This window comes from Tupaia chinensis, unplaced genomic scaffold, assembly GCF_000334495.1.
Source record: "Tupaia chinensis unplaced genomic scaffold, TupChi_1.0 Scaffold000031_1, whole genome shotgun sequence".
NCBI lineage: Eukaryota > Metazoa > Chordata > Mammalia > Scandentia > Tupaiidae > Tupaia > Tupaia belangeri.
Window position 1 is genome coordinate 381,497 of NW_006159461.1, and position 11,412 is coordinate 392,908.

General features: G+C 43.7%; 1 pseudogene; it reads right to left on the reverse strand.

Moving 5' to 3' along the window:
• Window positions 1-3,803: 3,803 nt before the first annotated feature.
• Window positions 3,804-4,320, reverse strand: LOC114007619 (charged multivesicular body protein 3 pseudogene; annotated as a pseudogene).
• Window positions 4,321-11,412: the final 7,092 nt, after the last annotated feature.

Here is an 11,412-nt window from a genome sequence, read left to right on the forward strand (position 1 = left end):
CCCAGCTTATGTGGCATACCCAAGGAAGAATAGCACATGTGGAAGCGACAGGACACAGGGCTGAGTGGGCCCAGCTCCGGCGATGGGAAATTGAAAAGGTAGTAAACCTTCCTTTCAACTTCCTTTGGGCTGATAAAAAAAGTTGTTTCCAGCAGAGATCTACGTCCCACACCAGTAGTAGAAAGCAGAGATGGGGGACAGTCTCCCCGAACTTTAGCTTTCTTCAGTTCAATAATCCTCAGTATGTCAGGGAGAAATACTTCGGTCTCCTTCAGCAGGGGCTAGAGTTGGCATCCCAGAGCTAAGAAGGCCCTGACGGACAGCCAGAAAACATAGAGGGCTTAGTGCCAGCACCTGGGATCTGACTCCGCTGACAAGTTGATTGAGCTCAGAAGAGAACCCTAAAGTGAGAATGAGAACACAGCCTGCTGACACCTTGAGTCAACCTGTCAGGCTGAGCAGACCCTCCCTGGACTGCTGGTACACAGAGATGGTGATGACAACTAGATGCCATGTCAGCCACAAGGTGTGTGGAACTGGATATGCAGCGAGAGAAAACTGACACCACGGTGTTTTCCTTTGTAATAAACAGGTATATGCAAGAGGTCACCGGAGACATTCCAACGCCCTTTCCTCTGCGAACTTGTGCCCACTCATTTCAGTGCTGTTCTTCTGGTCATTTTCTAGTAATCTCGTTCTCCTCACACTTATTGATTGGAATTCTTTGGTGATAAAATGCTTTCTTTCTCTGTTTATTTATTTGATATTCTTGATTTTTGCCATCCAAAACTAATATAACAATGGCAAAGGAGGTAAATTGAGTTAGAAGGTACTTTCTAGAACATTTTACCATTTATAGAGATAAATATAAAACAACTCACGCCAAGAAATGGATGCAGCTCTAATGCACCTTCCTGACCAGCTCCGATGGCAAATGAAGGCAACGCTGCCTGTCTTTGTAGCTTCATTACAGGGTGAGAGTCTTAAAGCAGGTTAAACGCGCTATAGTTAGCTTTCCAGACCCAAAGTCTACTCTCTGTTCCTGCAAATGATACCTTGTCAACCTAACACCTACTTTATTCATCATTCTTTGCTTTACTATAACTAAGTCAACATAATGTAACAAATTTCCTTTTTTTTTTTTTTGTAGAGAGATTTTGCTATAGGGCATGCACACTTGCAAGAAAGAGAGAGACAGAGTGACAGAAAGCGAGAAATCATCCCCCGGGGGATGGTCACACAGCAAGCCCTTCCCCTCCATTCTCCTCTCAGGATCTTGGGCACACATGCACACGTGCCCGGCATGAGATTAAACTGCCGGGTCCAGGACTTGAAACACCAGCAACTATGTGGGAGTCCAGTGACGTAACCATTCCGCCATCTGCTGGTACCTAAAGTAACAAATTTTCTATGATGATAGATACAGAGAGAGACAGACATAGTAAAAGTAGATGATAGGTAGACAATAGGTACGGATATTACATATACGATGAATAGATGAATGGACAGATAGATAAATGAATTAGATGATAGATGATAGAACAGTAAATAGATAGATAGATATAGATAGGTCAATAGACAGATATAGATGGTAGATAGATATAGATGATAGATGATAGATAGATGTAGATGATAGGTAGATATAGATAGATGATAGATAGAGATGATAGGTAGATGGACAGATAGATAGATCTATCTATCTATCTATCAAAATATAAGAATAGCTATAGGGACCAGCATTTAGCGTAATGGCTATGTTGCTGGACTCCCGTGTAGTGACCACGGTTCGCGTCCCGGACCAAGTAGTTTAAACTCATGCCAGGCATGTGTGCGTGCGTGCCCAAGATCCCAAGAGGAGAATGGAGGAGGAGAAGGGATTGTGGCGTGGCCATCCCCCCAGGGGATGATTTCTCGCTTTCTGTCTCTCTGTCTTTCTCTGTCTGGCAAGCGCACGCACCCTATAGCAAAAAACAAACAAACAAACAAACAAAACAAAACAAAACTCTCCAAAAAAAAAAAAAAAGGATAGCTATAGATAATTGATAGATGATAGACGACAGATAGCTCGATCTTGGCACACTGACATCTCAGACTGGGTGGCTCTCTGGCGTGGGCACTCTCATGCGCATCACAGGACAGTTAGCAGCCCTCTGGCCTCTACCCATGATTCGCAGGAGCACCTCTCAGCTGTGACAACCAAAAATGTTTTCAGTTGTTGTCAAATGTACCCTGGATGGGAAATATCCTGATTAAGAAGCACTGAGATAGATACAGGTAGGTAGGTAGATAGATAGATAGATAGATAGATAGATAGATAGATAGATAGATACAGATAGATGATTGATAGTAAGAGAAAGAGGATAATAATGAGAGGGAAATTGCTCACTTCTCCACTTTGGCAGATTATGACATCTGATTTGCCCATCCTTTCACTCAATCCTGCCAAATCAAGTTCATTATCAAGGTACGAGTGTTCTGCATTCATGAGATGGTATGAAATCAGACCTTCACAAAGCCTAGAGATGTCATTTAAATAGTTAAGAAAGATGCAAAATTAAGAGTTAATGAAGAACAATTGAGAAAATAAGGGTGAGCAATTCAGCTAAAGACCCAATAGCTGCAAAAGCAAAACAGAAGAGTACTCTATAAACAAATAATCACTGACAGATTCAAAGTGGTTCTGGCTAATTTGGTGTTTCTGTTGCAAATCAGAATTCTGGTCCTCAATTAAGAAGAATATAAATAAAAGAAAGCATTATGACTCATATAACAGCAACACAAGACCACCCACTCCTTCTGGTGGGAGCATCGGGGTCCGGCTGTTCTTCTGGTCATTTTCTAGTTACTGGCTATGCTAATTGTTGGCAGGCTTGGACAAGCTGCATTGTCAGTGTTTTCAGGCTCTTGAGGGACTCAGGTTAGATAAACTTCTGTAAGTTTAGGCTAAATGAAAAGCAGCTATGCTTGAAAACAAACAACTGGATACTTTCTCTACTTAATTCCAGTGAGAGCAATATTTCTACTCTTTTTAACTCTTCCACTCCTCAAAAGGGAAGTACTTTGATGGACACTTATTGCATAAATTTGTTTGAAAATGAAAAATCGTGACAATGAGACAAAGACGAAGACCATCGAAGCGGGACCACTTAGCTGACTATTGAGCAAAATAGACTGTGCAGTATCTTGACTGAGTAGCTGAGAAATGCTACAGCAGCCTCTCCACTAAGCCCACCCTATACAGATGTGAGTAGAGACTACAATGCGTAAGATCCACGCAGCAGAGAAAGCAGAGGGTGGGGGCAGCCACCATCCACAGAAAGTCTTCTGGTTCTGGGCTGCCCTGGCCTCGACTGCTCTCTAGGGCTACGCTTTGCCACTATGTCTGTATTCTTTTTTTTTTTCCCCCAAGTGTTAAAGCAGAAATTTATTAAAATTCATTTATATAGTGTTTTACAGACCAAAAAAAAAAAATGTAGAGTCCTTAACATTCAGGCAATCAATTCCATTCTCAGAAGTGCTTCATGAGAAAATGGATTTCTTTGCCCTCCCCCCAGTAAGATACTTCTATTTATATGCCTGAAAATGATGCATGTAATTACACCACCTTTGTAAGAACAATCCCTTTGAGATCCCAAGACCTCATCAGAGAGTGAAGAGATATTAGCAGAGAGCCTTCTCCAAAATGTAATCCCTCATGACAGAGTAGTGGTGCAAGAGACACTAAGGAGGCAGCTCTTCAGAGGAGTGTGGGGACCTCCAGTGGGCAGGCCATGAGTAAAGCACAAGGCCCAGCTGGGTGGCCCCTAGCTGCGGGGCGTGGCCAGCCTGGACTGCATGGCCTCCAGGGCCTCTTCCTCTTCCTCATCCTCTGAGGCAGCCATAGCCCCTGGGGGCTCGGGTTCTGGAAGAGAATCGGTAACTTTACTAGGTGCTTTGTCCAAGGCCCCTTCATCATCTCTTTGGAGAGCTCCCGCATAGTGGCCTGGATTTCTGTGATCTTCACAGCACACTGCACGGCCTCCATCACTTCTGTGCTCTTCTGCAGGGAGCCAGCCACTCACAGGACAGCGAGCTGGTTCTTCATCCCCACGAGCACCGAGTTCATGTGCACTTTGGATGCCTAGCTTGCTCACAGCCCTCCTTACCTGATCATCTCCTTGGCCAGAACCACACAGACATCCTTCTGACCCTTCTCGGCAGCATCTTTCACAGATCGTTTCACTTTTTCTTCTTCCCTTTGGATATCTCTTATTTGTCTGTTGACAACTCTCATGTACTTTCTTATCTCCAATGACCATTCATTGACCAGTTCTTTGGGTGGCTTTTCCTGGGTTTTTCCAAACAGCCCCACGGCGAACTGAATTCATCTAGCCCCTCCCAGCTTTCCCTTCCCTGCACCCAGCACTACCTCTGTATTCTGGAGCGCTTTGTACCACTATTATCCCTAAGTCGTCAACACAGGCGTAATCTTCCCAAATGTAAACTTGGAGATAAGCTGACTCTTTTTTTTTTAAGAGAGATTTTTGCCATAGGGCGTGTGCAGTCAACAGGAAAGACAGAAAGTGGAAAATCAACCCCAGGGGGTATGGCCACACCGCAATCCGTGATCCTCCGTTCTCTCAGTATTTTGGGTATGCTCCTAGTGTGAGCTTAAGTCATTGGGTCTGGAACTCAAACCCTGGTTGCCTATGAGAGTCCAGTGCTGTACCCATTAAGCCATCTGCTGGTCTCAGAGATAAGCTGACTCGGGACCAGCAGTTGGCATAATGGCTATGTTGCTGAACTCCTATGTAGTCAACTGCGGTTCAAGTCCCAGACCCAGTGGCTTAAACTCACACCGGGCGCATGTGGGTGTGTGCCTAAGATCCTGAGAGGAGAATGGAGAAGAAGGAATTGCAGTGTGGCCATCCCCCTGGGGGAGAATTTCTCGCTTTCTATCTCTCTGTCTCTCTATGTCTGTCTGGTGAGCACACGCACTCTATAGCAAAAACCTCTCAAAAAAAAAAAAGAGAGAGAGAGATAAGCTGACTCTTACTTCTCTAGAAGTTCTCACACTGTCTTGTGTCTATTAAATGCTCCACAAATGCTTATCAAACAAGGGAATGAATTCATAAATAAATGGATAAGGGATGGTTAGAAAATCCTGACCTAGGACTCGGCATCGTCCGCATGAATAACGTGGTAGGTTTTGTGGACAGTGGTATTTTGCTCTCTCTTGAGAAGAAAGAGCACTTTCGTTTCACAGGAATTTCCGCGGTCCGAGCTCAGCGCGCGCCAGGACCCGGTGGACTGCCTAGAGGCAACCGCAAACCCTGTCCATCTGTTCCGTGTCTCCTTTCACTCTAAGCAGAGACAATTCCGTTCCACACTTATCCTTACCTCAGCAACTCCGTACAGTTACAGGTGTTTTATTTCAACGTTCAGGGCCTGGCTGAAAACTTCAATCTTCCAGAATTTCAGTTGACAAGACAGAATAGTTACTGCAATGTACAGCTGAAAATGGCTAAGAGATTATCTCAGAAGTTCTCACCACCCACCCCCACACAAATAACCAGCTCAATGATGATAATCATCTCCCGATGTATACATTTATTCAAACATCACACTACCCTGTAAAGGTGGCTCTCTCTCAGCACCAGCAGGGGCGTCAATTCCAGGCCTCCACGGAGACCGAATCTGGATGCTCACAACCCTTATATAAATGGATCGAACTTGCATATCGTCTGCACACATCCTTCCAAGCGGTTTCAGTCATTGTAGGTTTGCCGCAATAGCTAATACAATAGGAATGATACAGACTGCCTTGCCTACGGAATAGCAGCAAGGAAACAGAACCTGCGCATGCCCAGTACAGCCCAACCGCGTAACCAAGCGGCAGCGCGTGCCAGCCACCGTGCCCTGGTGTCAGCGCTGGGTTTTTGAATGTGAGACCAGAGGACACGAAGGCCTGACTGTGTCTACAATTTTTAATTGTCAGTTATTTCTCAATGAAGCTAGGAAAAAATGTTTAAACCACTAACCTCACTATTCTACAGTCATCGAATATTAAAAAGAACTTGAATGTTCCCTGGACCTGACGCTTTCCTCGGGCTGCCTTCAGCTAGGTGTCCTAACATGCACACCAGGCAATTCGTTTCTCACGAGGTGAACGATTGATAACAAATAGCACCATGTTTCTCTTTTCGAGAGCGAGGGTGGCTACATTGCAGAAATAAAATCAGCTAGCTACTGTGATGCCTTCAAAACCCGTGTATATATAAGGAAGGCCTGCCAAACAGGAATAGCAATAACTGTATTCAGAGCCTGCGGAGCAGGGGAGTCAGCCACCAGCACTCCGGTGTAGGCAGGCAGACGAGTGAGACTTTAAAGTGGGGCAGAGGGGAGGCCTCAGGTATGCTCGGATTGGAAGCTGCTGGCTTGGGCAAGCTGGAGATGGCTAACCAGAAGTGCGACACCCTGAGTGATGGGTTACAGGTGCATATTTGACTTTTCCTGCTTGGTTCTAAGTTGGAAGCAGAGATAAAAATTAGGAAACCTGTGAGTTACTAAATTAATCTTGGCCATATTAGGCCAACTGTTAGAGAAATTATTGTTTAACTTTGTAGCCTGTGGCTAGAGACAGTAATCAGTTCCTACAAGTTTGAAAGTAGGAAAGAAAATAAAAACCTCCTTTTCTCTATTCTCAGGCTCAGTGTCTGGGTCTTGCAAATTAAACTGGCAATACATTACTAGAAGAAAAGGTTTGTTTCACATGTATACAAAGGTTTTACAGAAAAGAAATGAAACCCAGAGGCAGTTACAGCTGGGAGCTTATATATTAATATGAGTTTAACAAAGAGTTCAGTTGTGAAGAAATGGCTAGACAAATTAAAAGGGGTTACACTTCCTTGGCAGTAACTTGTGGGAGGGTAAATAAGTGGGGGAGACTAATGGAAGATATGGACTATTTCAGTAAGGTTTGCTTACGCAGACGCAAGTCCGTGGTGTTCCCAGTGCTGCGTCATCTCCGCTCATTCAGGGTGGAAGATGGGAGGGGAGACACCTTGACACAGAGAAATGAGCGTTCTGCTCGGAGGCAGATGGTGAGATAGCTCTTTTTGTGCCCGCTGTTTCTCCATTGCTCTCAGCTCAAAATAATCTTCATGCCTAAATGGCATAAGGGGTGGCACATTGCAGTCCTCTACGTGATTTATAGCCAGCTGGCTTCCCAGGTTGCTTATTGATAAGGAGTTGGTTTCCTGGGAAGGTTACTACTGAAAGTGGGCCAGAATTTCATTTTTATATGTAGTCTGGCTTGTCCATTTGTTTCTGCTTTGTGATAACTGTGGGCTTGACAATGGCCTAGAGAAGTTCTGGAATTATTTACAACTGTTTGATGTTGTCTATACCTACAAAATCAAGTAGAAGGAGCCAGTGATGGCGAGGTGGTGAAAGGCAATGCTCTTTGAGGCTGACCTACATGGGAAGATTCTCAGTTCACATCCAGAGATCCTTCTGAGTGTCCCAAGCATGGATGTGGCCATAATCCAGGGCTGGCTTAGACAGGGAGTGGATCATGACATCTAGACCCTAATGGGGATGCTGTCTGTCTCTGTCTCTCTCTCATGGGAGAAATAAATAAGTAAACTTTTTTAAAATCAAGGATAAAAAAAGTAAGATAATTATAAAATTAAAAAATAAGTATTAAGATAACTAGAGAAAAATTAACCCTCAAATCTTAATATTTCCATTGAAGCCTGTTTGAGTTGAATTATGGGTCCAATCATATTCCAACAATTCACAACAGCTCAACCTGCACCTGATTTCTTCAGCCCATCAAGTGCAAAAAATTGAAAAATAAAATGATATTCTTGCTTCGCCTATGTCTTAAAATGACATGGTATTCCATCTCTTAATGAGTGCATTATATTTGTGTGCTGTTATAAAGGTGTTGAAAGTTAAGCTGGGGCATAGTAAGTCATGAGTTTATTGAGCAAACGGTGATTCATTAATCAGGCTGAGCAGACCGTGAGTGGTTCAGAACGCCTATAAAGAGGGATGGGTAGGTGTCTATAAGGCGAATGCAGAAGTTCAAGAATATATTTGATTAGAGTAAAGCAATAGCCTTATGTGGATTATTCTAGTAGAAAGTCCCAGGTCAGCTGGTGAGTGGTGGTTAAGGCAACTGGATTCTTTTACAGCCCATTGTGCTGTTCAAGTCCCAGACCCAGCAGCTTAAAAAGCTCACCAAGTGCATGTGTATGAATGCCCAAAATCCTGAAGGGAGAAGGGGAGGGAAAGGGGCTGTAGCATGACCACCCCTCATGGGGAAAGGGGGCGCTATCTCACTTTCTGTCTCGTCACCTTTTGCCAGTGAATGCATGTGCCCTCTGGAAAATAAAAACAAAAACAGAAAGGCCTAGTTGGGAATCAGTTGCTGTTTTCTGATTAGCCTAGAATACGACCATTTATACTAAATTAGATTTCAGTTTGCTTTCATAGGAACCAAGGGTGAGGGAGCAATCTCAGCCTAATGGGCTCCCAATTAATTTTTTAACAAGACATAATAAGATAACATCTAGAAGTTACTGTGAATTCAAGAAAAAATAGTAAGATACTACTTCAGAACAAAGACTCGTTATGACTTGATTCCAATGTTTTGTTTATTTCCTATTGAAGCAAATCTGTTGTTGGTAGGAACACTGAAATAATCATGCATAGAGCCTTTTACAATAAAATAAATGTAGCAGCGCAATACTATGCTAAAATCTGTGTTTAAATGATGTACCTGGGACCACCCACCCGATAGCCTAGGGTTTAGGGAGCCAAATGCCAAGAAGCACACCAGACATGTGTACGTGCATACCCCAAATCCCGACAGGATGAGGAAATGGAGAAGGGATTGTGGCATGACCGTGCCCCACTGGGGGGTGCTTCCCCCCTCTTCCCCTCTCTCTCTGTCTCTTTGGCGCTCTCTGAAAAGCACATGTGTCCTCTGGCAATTAAAAGAAAAAAACATATGTATATTTTTAAAAAAGTATGCTGAAGTTAAATTTTGAAGAATACACAGATTATAATAGTTAAAACATATTTTAAAACAATAAAAAAGTGTGCCAGTAGGTGGTGTGGTAGTTAAGGAACTGGACTCCCACATGGCTGACCATGGTTCAGGTCCAAGACTTGGCAGCTTGCTTTCTCACTTTCTCTCTCTCTTTCTTTCTCTCTGGTGAGTGCCTGTGCCCTATAGCAAGTTAAAATAATAATAATAATAATAAATTAAATTAATAATTTTTAAAAGTTTACAAGTATGCGATTATGCATTTTAAAAGCTAAGACTTTAAAAGTCAGCTTATAGATTATCTTACATCAAGATCATGCACTTACATTTTAATTGACTCCATACTCATACAATAAGCAACTGCTTAAGTTTCACATGTGAGAGGTGTGCAAGTCTTTAGATTTATAGTTGACACCTGACTAGTGGCGTTGCCAACTAATCTGAGAAGTGATAAACAGGGGTCAGGTAGATCCAGCACTCGGAGATTCAGGAAGATGCTTAGAAGTTTCCTCCCCGATCTGCTTTGTGCTCACAGTGGAGGCCGCGTGGCTTGGAGACTAGACGCTATGCTGGGATCTCTGGGCCCCTGGCGTACCTCCAGAGAGACTCAGAGCAATGGAGCAATCAGCACTCCCGCAATTCCAGAGGCTCCAGCTGCAAACTCCTCTGAAGGCCACTAATTAGGGGGAAACCGGTGTCTCCAGCTCTGCTGAGAGTTTAGCAGCATAAGCCCTAATTAGAGAGGGAACATTTTTTGTTTAGATGAATCTCAATTATTCTTACACATAAAGAAATCCTGAAAGGTCTCCCATTAAATGCATTCCTTGGACGAGAGAGTGCCTGTCTTCTTGCAAAGGGCATATTCCTTACACCCTGTAAATGCAGGAGGCTCTGGAGACAACACATAAGGACACACTGTTGTTAATAAGTGTGGGGCCTTCATTCCTCGAATTCTGATCTTGAACATTAAGGCGTATGTCTCATAACGGTCTCTCCTTGCTGTCTTTGTGCATTGGGTGTTTTCTGATCTCATTAGTCTGGTTCAATACATGCTCTTCCCGGTACCATGGGAAATCTCTGCAGGTTGGCATTCAGCTACACCCAACCAGGAAAACAAAGGGAGAACTGAGGCTCCCTCCAAAGACAGCTAAGGACCCTGGCACCTCCTATGCCACATGAGGACAAGACATGTTTAAAATACACCTGCGGTGCTCTGAGGCACAACGCAGGAGCGGAAACTAACAGTGATGCTAAGCAAAGTTTATTGGAGGCCGAAGTTTATGAAACTTGCTACCTGCACTAGGCCCCAGCAGACCGGACCAAACTAGAATGCAATCTTCTATGCTTTGTATATGTACACCACCTCCAAAATTCAAACTTAATGGCCAAGAGAGGCTTTGAGGACGTAATTAAGCCATGAAGATAGAGCCCCAGTGAGTAGATAAGGCCTGTATAAAAGAGCTTCACACAGTGCTCAGCCTCTTGCCTTTCACCATGTGGGAAGGCGGCAACAAGGCGCCATCTTGGAAGCAGGGAGCAGCTGCCTTAGACACCTTGCCAGTGCCTTGATCTCAGGCTTCCAGCCCCCACGAACTGTGAGAAATAAGTTTCTTTTACATATATATATATATATGTAGGTCCGGGACTTGAACCATGGTTGGCCATGTGGGAGTCCCGTACCTTTAACCACCACGCCACCTGCCACCCCGCAGGTACATTTTTATAATAACACAGTCTACAATAGAAGTTGGTACTAAGAAGTGGGTGTGGCTGTAACAAATGTCTAAAAATGTAGAAGTGGCTTTGAAAAAGGCCAATTGGTAGAGACTGGAACAGTTTCAGAGTGCTTGGTTAAAATAAAGAAGTCTATTTTGCTGTGAATGGAACATTAGGGCAATTCTGGGAAGAGCTCAGCAGAAAACTGTAGAGAGGCTCATGTTCTTAGTGAGGTCTAGGTCGCTACCAGAATGCCGGTAGAAATGTGGAGGGGGTAGTAAAGGCCACTTTGACGTGGTCTTAGACGGAGATAAGGAGCATCCTACTGGAAACTGGAAGGAAGACCAGCCTCGTTACAAAGTGGTGGAGAACTCGACTCGCCTGGGTCTGTGTCCTACTGCTTTGGGAAAGGCAGAATTTAAGAGCAATGAACTAGGATATTTGGTACGAAAAATGTCTAAGTAAAGTGTTAAGGATGCTGCATGACTCCTCTTCTTGTAGGAAATGTGAGAAGAAATAAAGGATTTCAAGACAGAATTTTAAATAAAAAGAGAAGCCGAACATAAAGACTTGGAAAATAATGACGTGCCTAACCAACCATTTGACAAATAGACTGCTATAGATAGAAAAAAAACAGATGCTATTCATCAATAAATGGG